Source organism: Narcine bancroftii, chromosome 6 (assembly GCF_036971445.1).
Source record: "Narcine bancroftii isolate sNarBan1 chromosome 6, sNarBan1.hap1, whole genome shotgun sequence".
NCBI classification, from domain to species: domain Eukaryota; kingdom Metazoa; phylum Chordata; class Chondrichthyes; order Torpediniformes; family Narcinidae; genus Narcine; species Narcine bancroftii.
The window spans coordinates 106,287,095-106,307,830 of record NC_091474.1 but is presented as its reverse complement, the minus strand read 5'-3'; positions in this window follow the sequence as shown (position 1 = coordinate 106,307,830).

The following is a 20,736-nucleotide window of genomic DNA, read 5'->3' as shown; positions in this document are numbered from 1 at the left end:
TGCGGAATCGGACACGGGGAATCAGAGGTGGGGACTCAGAGGCCGGGAATCAGAGGCAGGGAATCAGAGGCAGGTTATCAGAGGCAGGGAATCAGAGGTGGGAAATCAGAGGCGGGGAATCAGAGGCGGCGAATCAGAGGCGGGGAATCAGAGGCGGGGAATCAGAGGCGGATAATCAGAGGCAGGCAATCAGATGCAGGAAATCAGAGGCAGGGAATCAGAGGCAGGGAATCAGAGGCAGGGAATCTGAGGCAGGGAATCAGAGGTGGGGAATCAGAGGCGGGGAATCAGAGGCATGGAATCAGATGAAGGGAATCTGATGCAGGGAATCTGAGGAAGGGAATCTGAGGCAGGGAATCTGTGGCAGGGAATCTGATGCGGGTTATCAGAAGGGGGAAATGAGATGTGGGAAACGAGATGCAGAGAAAGAGGCACGGAAATAGAGGCAGGGAAAGACAGGCAGGGAATCAGAGGCGGGGAATCAGAGGTGGGGAATCAGAGGCTGGGAATCAGAGGCGGGCAATCAGAGGGGGGAATCAGAGGTGGGGAATCAGAGGCAGGGAATCAGAGGCAGGGAATCAGAGGCGGGAAATCAGAGGCGGCGAATCTGAGGCGTGGAATCAGAGGTGGGGAAAGAGATGTGGGGAAACGTAGGCCAGGAAAGTTGCGCGGAAAGGGAGGCGGTGAATCAGAGGCGGGGAATCAGAGGCGCGGAATCAGAGGCGGGGAATCAGAGGCGGGGATTCAGAGCTGGGGAATCAGAAGCGGGGAATCAGAGTTGGGGAATCAGGGGCAGGGAATCAGATATGGGGAATCAGAGGCGGGGAATCAGAGGCGGGGAAACAGAGGCCGGGAATCAGATGTGGGGAATCAGAGGTGGGGAATCAGGGGCAGGGAATCAGTGGCAGGGAATCAGAGGCGGGGAATCAGAGGCGGGGAATCAAAGGCAGGGAATCAGACACGGGGAATCAGAGGCGGGGAATCAGAGATGGGGAATCAGAGGCGGGGAATCAGAGGCAGGGAATCGGATGCCGGGAATCAGAGTCGGGGAATCAGAGCTGGGGAATCAGAGGCGGGGAATCAGAGTTGGGGAATCAGAGGCGGGGAATCAGATATGGGGAAATAGAGGCGGGGAATCAGATATGGGGAATCAGAGGTGTGGATTCAGAGGTTGGGAATCAGAGGCTGGGAATCAGAGGTGGCAATCAGAGGCGGGGAATCAGATATGGGGAATCAGAGGCGGGGAATCAGAGGCGGGGAAACAGAGGCGGGGAATCAAATATAGGGAATCAGAGGTGGGGAATCAGAGGTTGTGAATCAGAGATGGTGAATCAAGGCGGGGAATCAGAGGCAGGGAATCAGACGCGGGGAATCAGAGGCGGGGATTCAGAGCTGGGGAATCAGAGGCGGGGAATCAGTGGCAGGGAATCAGAGGCGGGGAATCAGAGGCGGGGAATCAAAGGCAGGGAATCAGACACGGGGAATCAGAGGCGGGGAATCAGAGATGGGGAATCAGAGGCGGGGAATCAGAGGCAGGGAATCGGATGCCGGGAATCAGAGTCGGGGAATCAGAGCTGGGGAATCAGAGGCGGGGAATCAGAGTTGGGGAATCAGAGGCGGGGAATCAGATATGGGGAAATAGAGGCAGGGAATCAGATATGGGGAATCAGAGGTGTGGAATCAGAGGTTGGGAATCAGAGGCAGGGAATCAGAGTCGGGGAAACTGAGGCGGGGTATCAGATATGGGGAATCAGAGGTGGCGAATCAAAGGCGGTGAAACAGAGATGGGGAATCAGGGCAGGGAATCAGAGGCAGGGAATCAAACACGGGGAATCAGAGCTGGGGAATCAGAGGCGGGGAATCAGAGTTGGGAATCAGAGGCGGGGAATCAGTGGCGGGGAAACAGAGGCGGGGAATCAGATATGGGGAATCAGAGGTGGGGAATCCGAGGTTGGGAATCAGAGGCAGGGAATCAGAGGCGGAAAATCAGAGGCGGGGAATCAGAGGAAGGGAATCAGATGTGCGGAATCGGAGATGGGGAATCAGAGGCAGGGAATCAGAGGCGGGGAATCAGAGGCCGGGAATCAGAGGCCGGGAATCAGATATGGGGAAACAGAGGCGGGGAATCCGAGTCGGGGAAACAGAGGCGGGGAATCAGATATGGGGAATCAGAGGTGGGGAATCAGAGGTTGGGAATCAGAGGCAGGGAATCAGAGGCTTGGAATCAGGTGCAGGGAATCAGATGCGGGGAATCAGAGGCGGGGAATCAGAGCTGGGGAATCAGAGGTGGGGAATCAGATTTGGGGAATCAGAGGCGGGGACTTAGATATTGGGAAACAGAGGCGGGGAATCAGAGGCGGGGAAACCCAGGTGGGGAATCAGATATGGGGAATCAGAGGTGGGGAATCAGAGGCAAGGAATCAGATGTGCGGAATCAGAGATGGGGAATCAGAGGCAGGGAATCAGAATCAGAAGCAGGGAATCAGAGGCCGGGAATCAAAGGCCGGAATCAGATGCTGGGAATCAGAGGCCTGGAATCAGAGGCGGGGAATCAGAGGCAGGGAATCAGATGCGGGGAATCAGAGGCGGGGAATCAGAGCTGGGGAATCAGAGGCGGGGATTCAGAGTTGGGGAATCAGAGGCGGGGAATCAGAGGCGGGGAAACAGAGGCGGGGAATCAGATATGGGGAATCAGAGGTGGGGAATCAGAGGTTGGGAATCAGAAGCAGGGAATCAGAGGCGGGGAATCAGAGGCGGGGAATCAGAGGCAGGGAATCCGATGTGCGGAATCGGAGATGGGGAATCAGAGGCGGGGAATCAGATATGGGGAATCAGAGGTGGGGAATCAGAGGTTGGGAATCAGAGGCAGGGAATCAGAGGCTGGGAATCAGATGCAGGGAATCAGATGCGGGAAATCAGAGGCGGGGAATCAGAGCTGGGGAATCAGAGGTGGGGAATCAGAGTTGGGGAATCAGAGTCGGGGACTTAGATATGGGGAAACAGAGGCGGGGAATCAGAGGCGGGGAAACAGACGCGGGGAATCAGAGGCGGGGATTCAGAGCTGGGGAATCAGAGGCGGGGAATCAGAGTTGGGGAATCAGAGGCGGGGAATCAGATATGGGTAATCAGAGGCGGGGAATCAGAGGCGGGGAAACAGAGGCAGGGAATCAGATATGGGGAATCAGAGGTGGGGTATCAGGGGCAGGGAATCAGTGGCAGGGAATCAGAGGCGGGGAATCAGAGGCGGGGAATCAGAGGCAGGGAATCAGACACGGGGAATCAGATATGGGGAAACAGAGGCGGGGAATCAGAGGCGGGCAAACAGAGGCGGGGAATTAGATATGGGGAATCAGAGGTGGGGAATCAGAGGTGGTGAATCAGAGATGGGGAATCACAGGCGGGGAATCAGAGGCAGGGAATAGAACGCGGGGAATCAGAGGCGGGGAATCAGAGCTGGGGAATCAGAGGCGGGGAATCATAGTTGGGAATCAGAGGCGGGGAATCAGATAGGGGGAAACAGAGGCGGGGAATCAAAGGCGGGGAAACAGAGGCGGGGAATCAGATATGGGGAATCGGATGCGGGGAATCAGAGGCGGGGAATCAGAGCTGGGGAATCAGAGGCGGGGTATCAGAGTTGGGGCATCTGAGGTGGGGAATTAGATATGGGGAAACAGAGGCGGGGAATCAGAGGCGGGGAAACAGAGGCGAGGAATCAGATATGGGGAATCAGAGGTGGGGAATCAGAGGCAGGGAATCAGATGTGCGGAATCAGAGATGGGGAATCAGAGGCAGGGAATCAGAATCAGAAGCGGGGAATCAGAGGCCGGGAATCAGAGGCCGGGATTCAGATGCCGGGAATAAGAGGCCGGGAATCAGAGGTGGGGAATCAGAGTCCGGGAATCAGAGATGGGGATTCAGAGGCGGGGAATGATATATGGGGAATCAGAGGCGGGGAATCAGAGGTGGGGTAACAGAGGTGGGGAATCAGATATGGGGAATCAGAGGTGGCGAATCAAAGGCGGTGAATCAGAGATGGGGAATCAGAGGCGGGGAATCAGAGGCAGGGAATCAAACACGGGGAATCAGAGGCGGGGAATCAGAGCTGGGGAATCGGAGGCGGGGAATCAGAGTTGGGGAATCAGAGGCGGGGAATCAGATATGGGGAAACAGGGGCGGGGAATCAGAGGCAGGGAAACAGAGGCGGGGAATCAGATATGGGGAATCAGGGGTGGGGAATCAGAGGTTGGGAATCAGAGGCAGGGAATCAGAGGCGTGGAAACAGAGGCGGGGATTCAGATATGGGGAATCAGAGGTGGGGAATCAGGGGCGTGGAATCAGAGGCAGGGAATTAGATGTGGTGAATCAGAGATGGGGAATCAGAGGCAGGGAATCAGAATCAGAAGCGGGGTATCAGTGGCCGGGAATCAGAGGAAGGTAATCAGAGGCAGGGGATCAAACACGGGGAATCAGAGGCTGGGAATCAGAGCTGGGGAATCAGAGGCGGGGAATCAGAGCTGGGGAATCACAGGCGGGGAATCAGAGATGGGGAATCAAGGGGGGAATCAGAGGCAGGGAATCAGATGCGGGGAATCAGAGGCGGGGAATCATAGATGGCGAATCAGAGGCGGGGAATCAGAGGTGGGCAATCAGAGGATGGGAATCAGATATGGGGAATCAGAGGCGGGGAATCAGAGCTGGGGAATCACAGGCGGGGAATCAGAGTTGGGGAATCAGAGGCGGGGAATCAGATATGGGGAAACAGAGGCGGGGAATCAGAGGCGGTGAAACAGAGGCGGGGAATCAGATATTGGGAATCAGAGGTGGGGAATCAGAGTTGGGGAATCAGAGTCGGGGACTTAGATATGGGGAAACAGAGGCGGGGAATCAGAGGCGGGGAAACAGACGCGGGGAATCAGAGGCGGGGAATCATAGTTGGGAATCAGAGGCGGGGAATCAAAGGCGGGGAAACAGAGGCGTGGAATCAGATATGGGGAATCGGATGCGGGGAATCAGAGGCGGGGAATCAGAGCTGGGGAATCAGAGGCGGGGTATCAGAGTTGGGGCATCTGAGGTGGGGAATTAGATATGGGGAAACAGAGGCGGGGAATCAGAGGCGCGGAAACAGAGGCGAGGAATCAGATATGGGGAATCAGAGGTGGGGAATCAGAGGCAGGGAATCAGATGTGCGGAATCAGAGATGGGGAATCAGAGGCAGGGAATCAGAATCAGAAGCGGGGAATCAGAGGCCGGGAATCAGAGGCCGGGATTCAGATGCCGGGAATAAGAGGCCGGGAATCAGAGGTGGGGAATCAGAGTCCGGGAATCAGAGATGGGGATTCAGAGGCGGGGAATGATATATGGGGAATCAGAGGCGGGGAATCAGAGGTGGGGTAACAGAGGTGGGGAATCAGATATGGGGAATCAGAGGTGGCGAATCAAAGGCGGTGAATCAGAAATGGGGAATCAGAGGCGGGGAATCAGAGGCAGGGAATCAAACACGGGGAATCAGAGGCGGGGAATCAGAGCTGGGGAATCGGAGGCGGGGAATCAGAGTTGGCGAATCAGAGGCGGGGAATCAGATATGGGGAAACAGGGGCGGGGAATCAGAGGCAGGGAAACAGAGGCGGGGAATCAGATATGGGGAATCAGGGGTGGGGAATCAGAGGTTGGGAATCAGAGGCAGGGAATCAGAGGCGTGGAAACAGAGGCGGGGATTCAGATATGGGGAATCAGAGGTGGGGAATCAGGGGCGTGGAATCAGAGGCAGGGAATTAGATGTGGTGAATCAGAGATGGGGAATCAGAGGCAGGGAATCAGAATCAGAAGCGGGGTATCAGTGGCCGGGAATCAGAGGAAGGTAATCAGAGGCAGGGGATCAAACACGGGGAATCAGAGGCTGGGAATCAGAGCTGGGGAATCAGAGGCGGGGAATCAGAGCTGGGGAATCACAGGCGGGGAATCAGAGATGGGGAATCAAGGGGGGAATCAGAGGCAGGGAATCAGATGCGGGGAATCAGACGCGGGGAATCATAGATGGTGAATCAGAGGCGGGGAATCAGAGGTGGGCAATCAGAGGATGGGAATCAGATATGGGGAATCAGAGGCGGGGAATCAGAGCTGGGGAATCACAGGCGGGGAATCAGAGTTGGGGAATCAGAGGCGGGGAATCAGATATGGGGAAACAGAGGCGGGGAATCAGAGGCGGTGAAACAGAGGCGGGGAATCAGATATTGGGAATCAGAGGTGGGGAATCAGAGGCCTGGAATCAGAGGCGGGGAATCAGAGGCAGGGAATCAGATGCGGGGAATCAGAGGAGGGGAATCAGAGCTGGGGAATCAGAGGCGGGGTATTAGAGTTGGGGAATCAGAGGCGGGGAATCAGACGCGGGGAATCAGAGGGGGGGAATCATAGCTGGCGAATCAGAGGCGGGGAATCAGAGGTGGGCAATCAGAGGCCGGGAATCAGAGGTGGTGAATCAGAGATGGGGAATCAGAGGCGGGGAATCAGTGGCAGGGAATCAGATATGGGGAATCAGAGGCGTGGAATCAGAGGCAGGGAATCAGACACGGGGAATCAGAGGTGGGGAATCAGAGATGGGGAATCAGAGGCGGTGAATCAGAGATGGGGAATCAGAGGCGGGGAATCAGAGGCAGGAAATCAGACACGGGGATTCAGAGGCTGGGAATCAGACGGGGGGAATCAAAGGCGGGGAATCAGAGCTGGGGAATCAGAGGCAGGGAATCAGAGGCGGGGAATCAGATATGGGGAATCAGAGGCTGGTATTCAGAGGCGGGGAATCAGAGGCAGGGAATCAGACACGGGGAATCAGAGGTGGGGAATCAGAGATGGGGAATCAGAGGCGGGGAATCAGAGTTGGGGAATCAGAGGCAGGGAATCGGATGTGCGGAATCAGAGATGGGGAATCAGAGGTGGGGAATCAGAGGCGGTGAATCAGAGATGGGGAATCAGAGGCGGGGAATCAGAGGCAGGAAATCAGACATGGGGATTCAGAGGCTGGGAATCAGACGGGGGGAATCAAAGGCGGGGAATCAGAGCTGGGGAATCAGAGGGAGGGAATCAGAGTTGGGGATTCAGAGACGGGGAATCAGATATGGGGAAACAGAGGCGGGGAATCAGAGGCGGGCAAACAGAGGCGGGGAATTAGATATGGGGAATCAGATGTGGGGAATCAGAGGTGGTGAATCAGTGATGGGGAATCACAGGCGGGGAATCAGAGGCAGGGAATAGAACGCAGGGAATCAGAGGCAGGGAATCAGAGCTGGGGAATCAGAGGCGGGGAATCATAGTTGGGAATCAGAGGCGGGGAATCAGATATGGGGAAACAGAGGCGGGGAATCAGAGGCGGGGAAACAGAGGCGGGGAATCAGATATGGGGAATCGGATGCGGGGAATCAGAGGCGGGGAATCAGAGCTGGGGAATCAGAGGCGGGGAATCAGAGTTGGGGCATCGAGGTGGGGAATCAGATATGGGGAATCAGAGGTGGCGAATCAAAGGCGGTGAATCAGAGATGGGGAATCAGAGGCGGGGAATCAGAGGCAGGGAATCAGATGCGGGGAATCAGAGGCAGGGAATCAGAGCTGGCGAATCAGAGGCGGGGAATCAGAGGTGGGCAATCAGAGCCGGGGAATCAGATATGGGGAATCAGAGGCGGGGAATCAGAGGCGGGGAAACAGAGGTGGAGAATCAGATATGGGGAAACAGAGGTGGCGAATCAAAGGCGGTGAATCAGAGATGGAGAATCAGAGGCGGGGAATCAGAGGCAGGGAATCAAAAACGGGGAATCAGAGGCGGGGAATCAGAGCTGGGGAATCAGAGGCGGGGAAGCAGAGTAGGAGAATCAGAGGTGGGGAATCAGATATGGGGAAACAGGGGCGGGGAATCAGAGGCTGGGACACAGAGGCGGGGAATCTGATATGGGGAATCAGAGGTGTGGAATCAGAGGTTGGGAATCAGAGGCGGGGAAACAGAGGAGGGGAATCAGAGGCGTGGAATCAGAGCTGGGGAATCAGAGGCGGGGATTCAGAGTTGGGGAATCAGAGGCGGGGAATCAGAGGCGGGGAAACAGATGCGGGGAATCAGATATGGGGAATCAGAGGTGGGCAATCAGAGGATGGGAATCAGATATGGGGAATCAGAGGCGGGGAATCAGAGCTGGGGAATCACAGGCGGGGAATCAGAGTTGGGGAATCAGAGGCGGGGAATCAGATATGGGGAAACAGAGGCGGGGAATCAGAGGCGGTGAAACAGAGGCGGGGAATCAGATATTGGGAATCAGAGGTGGGGAATCAGAGGTTGGGAATCAGAGGCCTGGAATCAGAGGCGGGGAATCAGAGGCAGGGAATCAGATGCGGGGAATCAGAGGAGGGGAATCAGAGCTGGGGAATCAAAGGTGGGGAATCAGAGCTGGGGAATCAGAGGCAGGGAATCAGAGGCGGGGAATCAGATATGGGGAATCAGAGGCTGGTATTCAGAGGCGGGGAATCAGAGGCAGGGAATCAGACACGGGGAATCAGAGGTGGGGAATCAGAGATGGGGAATCAGAGGCGGGGAATCAGAGTTGGGGAATCAGAGGCAGGGAATCGGATGTGCGGAATCAGAGATGGGGAATCAGAGGTGGGGAATCAGAGGCGGTGAATCAGAGATGGGGAATCAGAGGCGGGGAATCAGAGGCAGGAAATCAGACACGGGGATTCAGAGGCTGGGAATCAGACGGGGGGAATCAAAGGCGGGGAATCAGAGCTGGGGAATCAGAGGCAGGGAATCAGAGTTGGGGATTCAGAGACGGGGAATCAGATATGGGGAAACAGAGGCGGGGAATCAGAGGCGGGCAAACAGAGGCGGGGAATTAGATATGGGGAATCAGATGTGGGGAATCAGAGGTGGTGAATCAGTGATGGGGAATCACAGGCGGGGAATCAGAGGCAGGGAATAGAACGCAGGGAATCAGAGGCAGGGAATCAGAGCTGGGGAATCAGAGGCGGGGAATCATAGTTGGGAATCAGAGGCGGGGAATCAGATATGGGGAAACAGAGGCGGGGAATCAGAGGCGGGGAAACAGAGGCGGGGAATCAGATATGGGGAATCGGATGCGGGGAATCAGAGGCGGGGAATCAGAGCTGGGGAATCAGAGGCGGGGAATCAGAGTTGGGGCATCAGAGGTGGGGAATCAGATATGGGGAATCAGAGGTGGCGAATCAAAGGCGGTGAATCAGAGATGGGGAATCAGAGGCGGGGAATCAGAGGCAGGGAATCATATGCGGGGAATCAGAGGCGGGGAATCAGAGCTGGCGAATCAGAGGCGGGGAATCAGAGGTGGGCAATCAGAGCCGGGGAATCAGATATGGGGAATCAGAGGCGGGGAATCAGAGGCGGGGAAACAGAGGTGGGGAATCAGATATGGGGAAACAGAGGTGGCGAATCAAAGGCGGTGAATCAGAGATGGGGAATCAGAGGCGGGGAATCAGAGGCAGGGAATCAAAAACGGGGAATCAGAGGCGGGGAATCAGAGCTGGGGAATCAGAGGCGGGGAAGCAGAGTAGGAGAATCAGAGGTGGGGAATCAGATATGGGGAAACAGGGGCGGGGAATCAGAGGCTGGGAAACAGAGGCGGGGAATCAGATATGGGGAATCAGAGGTGTGGAATCAGAGGTTGGGAATCAGAGGCGGGGAAACAGAGGAGGGGAATCAGATATGGGGAATCAGAGGTGGCGAATTAAAGGCGGTGAATCAGAGATGGGGAATCAGGGCAGGGAATCAGAGGCAGGGAATCAAACACGGGGAATCAGAGGCGTGGAATCAGAGCTGGGGAATCAGAGGCGGGGATTCAGAGTTGGGGAATCAGAGGCGGGGTATCAGAGGCGGGGAAACAGAGGCGGGGAATCAGATATGGGGAATCAGAGGTGGGGAATCAGAGGTTGGGAATCAGAAGCAGGGAATCAGAGGCGGGGAATCAGAGGCGGGGAAACAGAGGCGGGGAATCAGATATGGGGAATCAGAGGTGGGGAATCAGAGGTTGGGAATCAGAAGCAGGGAATCAGAGGCGGGGAAACAGAGGCGGGGAATCAGATATGGGGAATCAGAGGTGGGGAATCAGAGGTTGGGAATCAGAAGCAGGGAATCAGAGGCGGGGAATCAGAGGTGGGGAATCAGAGGTGGTGAATCAGTGATGGGGAATCACAGGCGGGGAATCAGAGGCAGGGAATAGAACGCGGGGAATCAGAGGCAGGGAATCAGAGCTGGGGAATCAGAGGCGGGGAATCATAGTTGGGAATCAGAGGCGGGGAATCAGATATGTGGAAACAGAGGCGGGGAATCAGATATGGGGAATCGGATGCAGGGAATCAGAGGCGGGGAATCAGAGCTGGGGAATCAGAGGCGGGGAATCAGAGTTGGGGCGTCAAAGGTGGGGAATTAGATATAGGGAAACAGAGGCGGGGAATCAGAGGCGGGGAAACAGAGGCGGGGAAACAGAGGCGGGGAATCAGATATGGGGAATCAGAGGTGGGGAATCCGAGGTTGGGAATCAGAGGCAGTGAATCAGAGGCGGGGAATCAGAGGCGGGGAAACAGAGGCGGGGAATCAGATATGGGGAATCAGAGGTGGGGCATCAGAAGTTGTGAATCACAGATGGGGAATTAGAGGCGGGGAATCAGAGGCGGGGAATCAGATATGGGGAATCAGAGGCAGGGAATCAGAGGCGGGGAATCAGAGGCAGGGAATCAGACGCGGGGAATCTGAGGCGGGGAATCAGAGCTGGGGAATCAGAGGTGGGGAATCAGAGTTGGGGAATCAGAGGCAGGGAATTGGATGTGCGGAATCAGAGATGGGGAATCAGAGGTGGGGAATCAGAGGCGGTGAATCAGAGATGGGGAATCAGAGGCGGGGAATCAGAGGCAGGAAATCAGACACGGGGATTCAGAGGCTGGGAATCAGACGGGGGGAATCAAAGGCGGGGAATCAGAGCTGTGGAACCTGAGGCAGGGAATCAGAGTTGGGGATTCAGAGGCAGGGAATCAGATATGGGGAAACAGAGGCGGGGAATCAGAGGCGGGAAAACAGAGGCGGGGAATTAGATATGGGGAATCAGAGGTGGGGAATCAGAGGTGGGGAATCAGAGGTGGGGAATCAGAGGCGGGGAGTCAGAGGCAGGGAATCTGACGCCGGGAATCAGAGGCGGGGAATCAGAGCTGGGGAATCAGAGGCGGGGATTCAGAGTTGGGGAATCAGAGGCGGGGAATCAGAGGCGGGGAAACAGATGCGGGGAATCAGATATGGGGAATCAGAGGTGGGCAATCAGAGGATGGGAATCAGATATGGGGAATCAGAGGCGGGGAATCAGAGCTGGGGAATCACAGGCGGGGAATCAGAGTTGGGGAATCAGAGGCGGGGAATCAGATATGGGGAAACAGAGGCGGGGAATCAGAGGCGGTGAAACAGAGGCGGGGAATCAGATATTGGGAATCAGAGGTGGGGAATCAGAGGTTGGGAATCAGAGGCCTGGAATCAGAGGCGGGGAATCAGAGGCAGGGAATCAGATGCGGGGAATCAGAGGAGGGGAATCAGAGCTGGGGAATCAAAGGTGGGGAATCAGAGCTGGGGAATCAGAGGCAGGGAATCAGAGGCGGGGAATCAGATATGGGGAATCAGAGGCTGGTATTCAGAGGCGGGGAATCAGAGGCAGGGAATCAGACACGGGGAATCAGAGGTGGGGAATCAGAGATGGGGAATCAGAGGCGGGGAATCAGAGTTGGGGAATCAGAGGCAGGGAATCGGATGTGCGGAATCAGAGATGGGGAATCAGAGGTGGGGAATCAGAGGCGGTGAATCAGAGATGGGGAATCAGAGGCGGGGAATCAGAGGCAGGAAATCAGACACGGGGATTCAGAGGCTGGGAATCAGACGGGGGGAATCAAAGGCGGGGAATCAGAGCTGGGGAATCAGAGGCAGGGAATCAGAGTTGGGGATTCAGAGACGGGGAATCAGATATGGGGAAACAGAGGCGGGGAATCAGAGGCGGGCAAACAGAGGCGGGGAATTAGATATGGGGAATCAGATGTGGGGAATCAGAGGTGGTGAATCAGTGATGGGGAATCACAGGCGGGGAATCAGAGGCAGGGAATAGAACGCAGGGAATCAGAGGCAGGGAATCAGAGCTGGGGAATCAGAGGCGGGGAATCATAGTTGGGAATCAGAGGCGGGGAATCAGATATGGGGAAACAGAGGCGGGGAATCAGAGGCGGGGAAACAGAGGCGGGGAATCAGATATGGGGAATCGGATGCGGGGAATCAGAGGCGGGGAATCAGAGCTGGGGAATCAGAGGCGGGGAATCAGAGTTGGGGCATCAGAGGTGGGGAATCAGATATGGGGAATCAGAGGTGGCGAATCAAAGGCGGTGAATCAGAGATGGGGAATCAGAGGCGGGGAATCAGAGGCAGGGAATCATATGCGGGGAATCAGAGGCGGGGAATCAGAGCTGGCGAATCAGAGGCGGGGAATCAGAGGTGGGCAATCAGAGCCGGGGAATCAGATATGGGGAATCAGAGGCGGGGAATCAGAGGCGGGGAAACAGAGGTGGGGAATCAGATATGGGGAAACAGAGGTGGCGAATCAAAGGCGGTGAATCAGAGATGGGGAATCAGAGGCGGGGAATCAGAGGCAGGGAATCAAAAACGGGGAATCAGAGGCGGGGAATCAGAGCTGGGGAATCAGAGGCGGGGAAGCAGAGTAGGAGAATCAGAGGTGGGGAATCAGATATGGGGAAACAGGGGCGGGGAATCAGAGGCTGGGAAACAGAGGCGGGGAATCAGATATGGGGAATCAGAGGTGTGGAATCAGAGGTTGGGAATCAGAGGCGGGGAAACAGAGGAGGGGAATCAGATATGGGGAATCAGAGGTGGCGAATTAAAGGCGGTGAATCAGAGATGGGGAATCAGGGCAGGGAATCAGAGGCAGGGAATCAAACACGGGGAATCAGAGGCGTGGAATCAGAGCTGGGGAATCAGAGGCGGGGATTCAGAGTTGGGGAATCAGAGGCGGGGTATCAGAGGCGGGGAAACAGAGGCGGGGAATCAGATATGGGGAATCAGAGGTGGGGAATCAGAGGTTGGGAATCAGAAGCAGGGAATCAGAGGCGGGGAATCAGAGGCGGGGAAACAGAGGCGGGGAATCAGATATGGGGAATCAGAGGTGGGGAATCAGAGGTTGGGAATCAGAAGCAGGGAATCAGAGGCGGGGAAACAGAGGCGGGGAATCAGATATGGGGAATCAGAGGTGGGGAATCAGAGGTTGGGAATCAGAAGCAGGGAATCAGAGGCGGGGAATCAGAGGTGGGGAATCAGAGGTGGTGAATCAGTGATGGGGAATCACAGGCGGGGAATCAGAGGCAGGGAATAGAACGCGGGGAATCAGAGGCAGGGAATCAGAGCTGGGGAATCAGAGGCGGGGAATCATAGTTGGGAATCAGAGGCGGGGAATCAGATATGTGGAAACAGAGGCGGGGAATCAGATATGGGGAATCGGATGCAGGGAATCAGAGGCGGGGAATCAGAGCTGGGGAATCAGAGGCGGGGAATCAGAGTTGGGGCATCAAAGGTGGGGAATTAGATATAGGGAAACAGAGGCGGGGAATCAGAGGAGGGGAAACAGAGGCGGGGAAACAGAGTCGGGGAATCAGATATGGGGAATCAGAGGTGGGGAATCCGAGGTTGGGAATCAGAGGCAGGGAATCAGAGGCGGGGAATCAGAGGCGGGGAAACAGAGGCGGGGAATCAGATATGGGGAATCAGAGGTGGGGCATCAGAAGTTGTGAATCACAGATGGGGAATTAGAGGCGGGGAATCAGAGGCGGGGAATCAGATATGGGGAATCAGAGGCAGGGAATCAGAGGCGGGGAATCAGAGGCAGGGAATCAGACGCAGGGAATCTGAGGCGGGGAATCAGAGCTGGGGAATCAGAGGTGGGGAATCAGAGTTGGGGAATCAGAGGCAGGGAATTGGATGTGCGGAATCAGAGATGGGGAATCAGAGGTGGGGAATCAGAGGCGGTGAATCAGAGATGGGGAATCAGAGGCGGGGAATCAGAGGCAGGAAATCAGACACGGGGATTCAGAGGCTGGGAATCAGACGGGGGGAATCAAAGGCGGGGAATCAGAGCTGGGGAACCTGAGGCAGGGAATCAGAGTTGGGGATTCAGAGGCAGGGAATCAGATATGGGGAAACAGATGCGGGGAATCAGAGGCGGGAAAACAGAGGCGGGGAATTAGATATGGGGAATCAGAGGTGGGGAATCAGAGGTGGGGAATCAGAGGTGGGGAATCAGAGGCGGGGAGTCAGAGGCAGGGAATCTGACGCCGGGAATCAGAGGCGGGGAATCAGAGCTGGGGAATCAGAGGCGGGGAATCAGAGTTGGGGAATCAGAGGCGGGGAATCAGATATGGGGAAATAGAGGCGGGGAATCAGATATGGGGAATCAGAGGTGTGGAATCAGAGGTTGGGAATCAGAGGCAGGGAATCAGAGGCGGGGAAACAGAGGCGGGGAATCAGATATGGGGAATCAGAGGTGGCGAATCAAAGGCGGTGAAACAGAGATGGGGAATCAGGGCAGGTAAACATAGGCGGGGAATCAGAGGCGGGGAATCAGAGGCGGGGAATCAGAGGCGGGGAATCAGAGTCGGGGAATCAGAGGCGGGGAATCTGAGGCGGGGAATCAGATGCAGGGAATCAGAGGCGGGGAATCAGAGGCGGGGTATCAGAGGCGGGGAATCAGAGGCGCGGAATCAGAGGCGGGGAATCAGAGGCGTGGAATCAGAGACGGGGAATCAGAGGCGGGGAATCAGAAGTGGGGAATCAGAGGTGGGAAATCAGAGGCTGGGAATCAGAGGCGGGGATTCAGAGGCGGGGAATCAGAGGCAGGGTATCAGAGGCGGGCAATCAGATGCAGGGAATCAGAGGCAGGGAATCAGAGGCAGGGAATCAGAGGCAGGGAACCTGAGATGGCGAATATGAGGTGGTGAATCAGAGGCGGGGAAACAGTCGGGTAAACAGAGGCGGGGAATCAGAGGCAGGGAATCAGCCGCGGGGAATCAGAGGCAGGGAATCAGATGAAGGGAATCTGATGCAGGGAATCTGAGGCAGGGTATCTGAGGCAGGGAATCTGTGGCAGGGAATCTGATGCGGGTTATCAGAAGCGGGAAATGAGATGTGGGAAACGAGATGCAGAGAAAGAGGCACGGAAATAGAGGCAGGGAAAGAGAGGCAGTGTATCAGAGGCGGGTAATCAGAGGCGTGGAATCAGAGGCGGGGAATCAGAGACACAGAAAGAGAGGCGTGGAATCAGAGGTGCGGAATCAGAGCCGGTGAATCTGAGCCGGGAAATCAGAAGCAGAGCAACAGAGGTGGTGAAACATGGGTGCGGAATCGGACACGGGGAATCAGAGGTGGGGACTCAGAGGCCGGGAATCAGAGGCAGGGAATCAGAGGCAGGTTATCAGAGGCAGGGAATCAGAGGTGGGAAATCAGAGGCGGGGAATCAGAGGCGGCGAATCAGAGGCGGGGAATCAGAGGCGGGGAATCAGAGGCGGATAATCAGAGGCAGGCAATCAGATGCAGGAAATCAGAGGCAGGGAATCAGAGGCAGGGAATCAGAGGCACGGAATCTGAGGCAGGGAATCAGAGGTGGGGAATCAGAGGCGGGGAATCAGAGGCAGGGAATCAGATGAAGGGAATCTGATGCAGGGAATCTGAGGCAGGGAATCTGAGGCAGGGAATCTGTGGCAGGGAATCTGATGCGGGTTATCAGAAGGGGGAAATGAGATGTGGGAAACGAGATGCAGAGAAAGAGGCACGGAAATAGAGGCAGGGAAAGACAGGCAGGGAATCAGAGGCGGGGAATCAGAGGTGGGGAATCAGAGGCTGGGAATCAGAGGCGGGCAATCAGAGGGGGGAATCAGAGGTGGGGAATCAGAGGCAGGGAATCAGAGGCAGGGAATCAGAGGCGGGAAATCAGAGGCGGCGAATCTGAGGCGTGGAATCAGAGGTGGGGAAAGAGATGTGGGGAAACGTATGCCAGGAAAGTTGCGCGGAAAGGGAGGCGGTGAATCAGAGGCGGGGAATCAGAGGCGCGGAATCAGAGGCGGGGAATCAGAGGCGGGGATTCAGAGCTGGGGAATCAGAAGCGGGGAATCAGAGTTGGGGAATCAGAGGCAGGGAATCAGATATGGGGAATCAGAGGCGGGGAATCAGAGGCGGGGAAACAGAGGCCGGGAATCAGATGTGGGGAATCAGAGGTGGGGAATCAGGGGCAGGGAATCAGTGGCAGGGAATCAGAGGCGGGGAATCAGAGGCGGGGAATCAAAGGCAGGGAATCAGACACGGGGAATCAGAGGCGGGGAATCAGAGATGGGGAATCAGAGGCGGGGAATCAGAGGCAGGGAATCGGATGCCGGGAATCAGAGTCGGGGAATCAGAGCTGGGGAATCAGAGGCGGGGAATCAGAGTTGGGGAATCAGAGGCGGGGAATCAGATATGGGGAAATAGAGGCGGGGAATCAGATATGGGGAATCAGAGGTGTGGATTCAGAGGTTGGGAATCAGAGGCTGGGAATCAGAGGTGGCAATCAGAGGCGGGGAATCAGATATGGGGAATCAGAGGCGGGGAATCAGAGGCGGGGAAACAGAGGCGGGGAATCAAATATAGGGAATCAGAGGTGGGGAATCAGAGGTTGTGAATCAGAGATGGTGAATCAAGGCGGGGAATCAGAGGCAGGGAATCAGACGCGGGGAATCAGAGGCGGGGATTCAGAGCTGGGGAATCAGAGGTGGGGAATCAGTGGCAGGGAATCAGAGGCGGGGAATCAGAGGCGGGGAATCAAAGGCAGGGAATCAGACACGGGGAATCAGAGGCGGGGAATCAGAGATGGGGAATCAGAGGCGGGGAATCAGAGGCAGGGAATCGGATGCCGGGAATCAGAGTCGGGGAATCAGAGCTGGGGAATCAGAGGCGGGGAATCAGAGTTGGGGAATCAGAGGCGGGGAATCAGATATGGGGAAATAGAGGCAGGGAATCAGATATGGGGAATCAGAGGTGTGGAATCAGAGGTTGGGAATCAGAGGCAGGGAATCAGAGTCGGGGAAACTGAGGCGGGGAATCAGATATGGGGAATCAGAGGTGGCGAATCAAAGGCGGTGAAACAGAGATGGGGAATCAGGGCAGGGAATCAGAGGCAGGGAATCAAACACGGGGAATCAGAGCTGGGGAATCAGAGGCGGGGAATCAGAGTTGGGAATCAGAGGCGGGGAATCAGAGGCGGGGAAACAGAGGCGGGGAATCAGATATGGGGAATCAGAGGTGGGGAATCCGAGGTTGGGAATCAGAGGCAGGGAATCAGAGGCGGAAAATCAGAGGCGGGGAATCAGAGGAAGGGAATCAGATGTGCGGAATCGGAGATGGGGAATCAGAGGCAGGGAATCAGAGGCGGGGAATCAGAGGCGGGGAATCAGAGGCCGGGAATCAGATATGGGGAAACAGAGGCGGGGAATCCGAGTCGGGGAAACAGAGGCGGGGAATCAGATATGGGGAATCAGAGGTGGGGAATCAGAGGTTGGGAATCAGAGGCAGGGAATCAGAGGCTTGGAATCAGGTGCAGGGAATCAGATGCGGGGAATCAGAGGCGGGGAATCAGAGCTGGGGAATCAGAGGTGGGGAATCAGATTTGGGGAATCAGAGGCGGGGACTTAGATATTGGGAAACAGAGGCGGGGAATCAGAGGCGGGGAAACCCAGGTGGGGAATCAGATATGGGGAATCAGAGGTGGGGAATCAGAGGCAAGGAATCAGATGTGCGGAATCAGAGATGGGGAATCAGAGGCAGGGAATCAGAATCAGAAGCAGGGAATCAGAGGCCGGGAATCAAAGGCCGGAATCAGATGCTGGGAATCAGAGGCCTGGAATCAGAGGCGGGGAATCAGAGGCAGGGAATCAGATGCGGGGAATCAGAGGCGGGGAATCAGAGCTGGGGAATCAGAGGCGGGGATTCAGAGTTGGGGAATCAGAGGCGGGGAATCAGAGGCGGGGAAACAGAGGCGGGGAATCAGATATGGGGAATCAGAGGTGGGGAATCAGAGGTTGGGAATCAGAAGCAGGGAATCAGAGGCGGGGAATCAGAGGCGGGGAATCAGAGGCAGGGAATCCGATGTGCGGAATCGGAGATGGGGAATCAGAGGCGGGGAATCAGATATGGGGAATCAGAGGTGGGGAATCAGAGGTTGGGAATCAGAGGCAGGGAATCAGAGGCTGGGAATCAGATGCAGGGAATCAGATGCGGGAAATCAGAGGCGGGGAATCAGAGCTGGGGAATCAGAGGTGGGGAATCAGAGTTGGGGAATCAGAGTCGGGGACTTAGATATGGGGAAACAGAGGCGGGGAATCAGAGGCGGGGAAACAGACGCGGGGAATCAGAGGCGGGGATTCAGAGCTGGGGAATCAGAGGCGGGGAATCAGAGTTGGGGAATCAGAGGCGGGGAATCAGATATGGGTAATCAGAGGCGGGGAATCAGAGGCGGGGAAACAGAGGCAGGGAATCAGATATGGGGAATCAGAGGTGGGGTATCAGGGGCAGGGAATCAGTGGCAGGGAATCAGAGGCGGGGAATCAGAGGCGGGGAATCAGAGGCAGGGAATCAGACACAGGGAATCAGATATGGGGAAACAGAGGCGGGGAATCAGAGGCGGGCAAACAGAGGCGGGGAATTAGATATGGGGAATCAGAGGTGGGGAATCAGAGGTGGTGAATCAGAGATGGGGAATCACAGGCGGGGAATCAGAGGCAGGGAATAGAACGCGGGGAATCAGAGGCGGGGAATCAGAGCTGGGGAATCAGAGGCGGGGAATCATAGTTGGGAATCAGAGGCGGGGAATCAGATAGGGGGAAACAGAGGCGGGGAATCAAAGGCGGGGAAACAGAGGCGGGGAATCAGATATGGGGAATCGGATGCGGGGAATCAGAGGCGGGGAATCAGAGATGGGGAATCAGAGGCGGGGTATCAGAGTTGGGGCATCTGAGGTGGGGAATTAGATATGGGGAAACAGAGGCGGGGAATCAGAGGCGGGGAAACAGAGGCGAGGAATCAGATATGGGGAATCAGAGGTGGGGAATCAGAGGCAGGGAATCAGATGTGCGGAATCAGAGATGGGGAATCAGAGGCAGGGAATCAGAATCAGAAGCGGGGAATCAGAGGCCGGGAATCAGAGGCCGGGATTCAGATGCCGGGAATCAGAGGTGGGGAATCAGAGTCCGGGAATCAGAGATGGGGATTCAGAGGCGGGGAATGATATATGGGGAATCAGAGGCGGGGAATCAGAGGTGGGGTAACAGAGGTGGGGAATCAGATATGGGGAATCAGAGGTGGCGAATCAAAGGCGGTGAATCAGAGATGGGGAATCAGAGGCGGGGAATCAGAGGCAGGGAATCAAACACGGGGAATCAGAGGCGGGGAATCAGAGCTGGGGAATCGGAGGCGGGGAATCAGAGTTGGGGAATCAGAGGCGGGGAATCAGATATGGGGAAACAGGGGCGGGGAATCAGAGGCAGGGAAACAGAGGCGGGGAATCAGATATGGGGAATCAGGGGTGGGGAATCAGAGGTTGGGAATCAGAGGCAGGGAATCAGAGGCATGGAAACAGAGGCGGGGATTCAGATATGGGGAATCAGAGGTGGGGAATCAGGGGCGTGGAATCAGAGGCAGGGAATTAGATGTGGTGAATCAGAGATGGGGAATCAGAGGCAGGGAATCAGAATCAGAAGCGGGGTATCAGTGGCCGGGAATCAGAGGAAGGTAATCAGAGGCAGGGGATCAAACACGGGGAATCAGAGGCTGGGAATCAGAGCTGGGGAATCAGAGGCGGGTAATCAGAGCTGGGGAATCACAGGCGGGGAATCAGAGATGGGGAATCAAGGGGGGAATCAGAGGCAGGGAATCAGATGCGGGGAATCAGAGGCGGGGAATCATAGATGGCGAATCAGAGGCGGGGAATCAGAGGTGGGCAATCAGAGGATGGGAATCAGATATGGGGAATCAGAGGCGGGGAATCAGAGCTGGGGAATCACAGGCGGGGAATCAGAGTTGGGGAATCAGAGGCGGGGAATCAGATATGGGGAAACAGAGGCGGGGAATCAGAGGCGGTGAAACAGAGGCGGGGAATCAGATATTGGGAATCAGAGGTGGGGAATCAGAGTTGGGGAATCAGAGTCGGGGACTTAGATATGGGGAAACAGAGGCGGGGAATCAGAGGCGGGGAAACAGACGCGGGGAATCAGAGGCGGGGAATCATAGTTGGGAATCAGAGGCGGGGAATCAAAGGCGGGGAAACAGAGGCGTGGAATCAGATATGGGGAATCGGATGCGGGGAATCAGAGGCGGGGAATCAGAGCTGGGGAATCAGAGGCGGGGTATCAGAGTTGGGGCATCTGAGGTGGGGAATTAGATATGGGGAAACAGAGGCGGGGAATCAGAGGCGCGGAAACAGAGGCGAGGAATCAGATATGGGGAATCAGAGGTGGGGAATCAGAGGCAGGGAATCAGATGTGCGGAATCAGAGATGGGGAATCAGAGGCAGGGAATCAGAATCAGAAGCGGGGAATCAGAGGCCGGGAATCAGAGGCCGGGATTCAGATGCCGGGAATAAGAGGCCGGGAATCAGAGGTGGGGAATCAGAGTCCGGG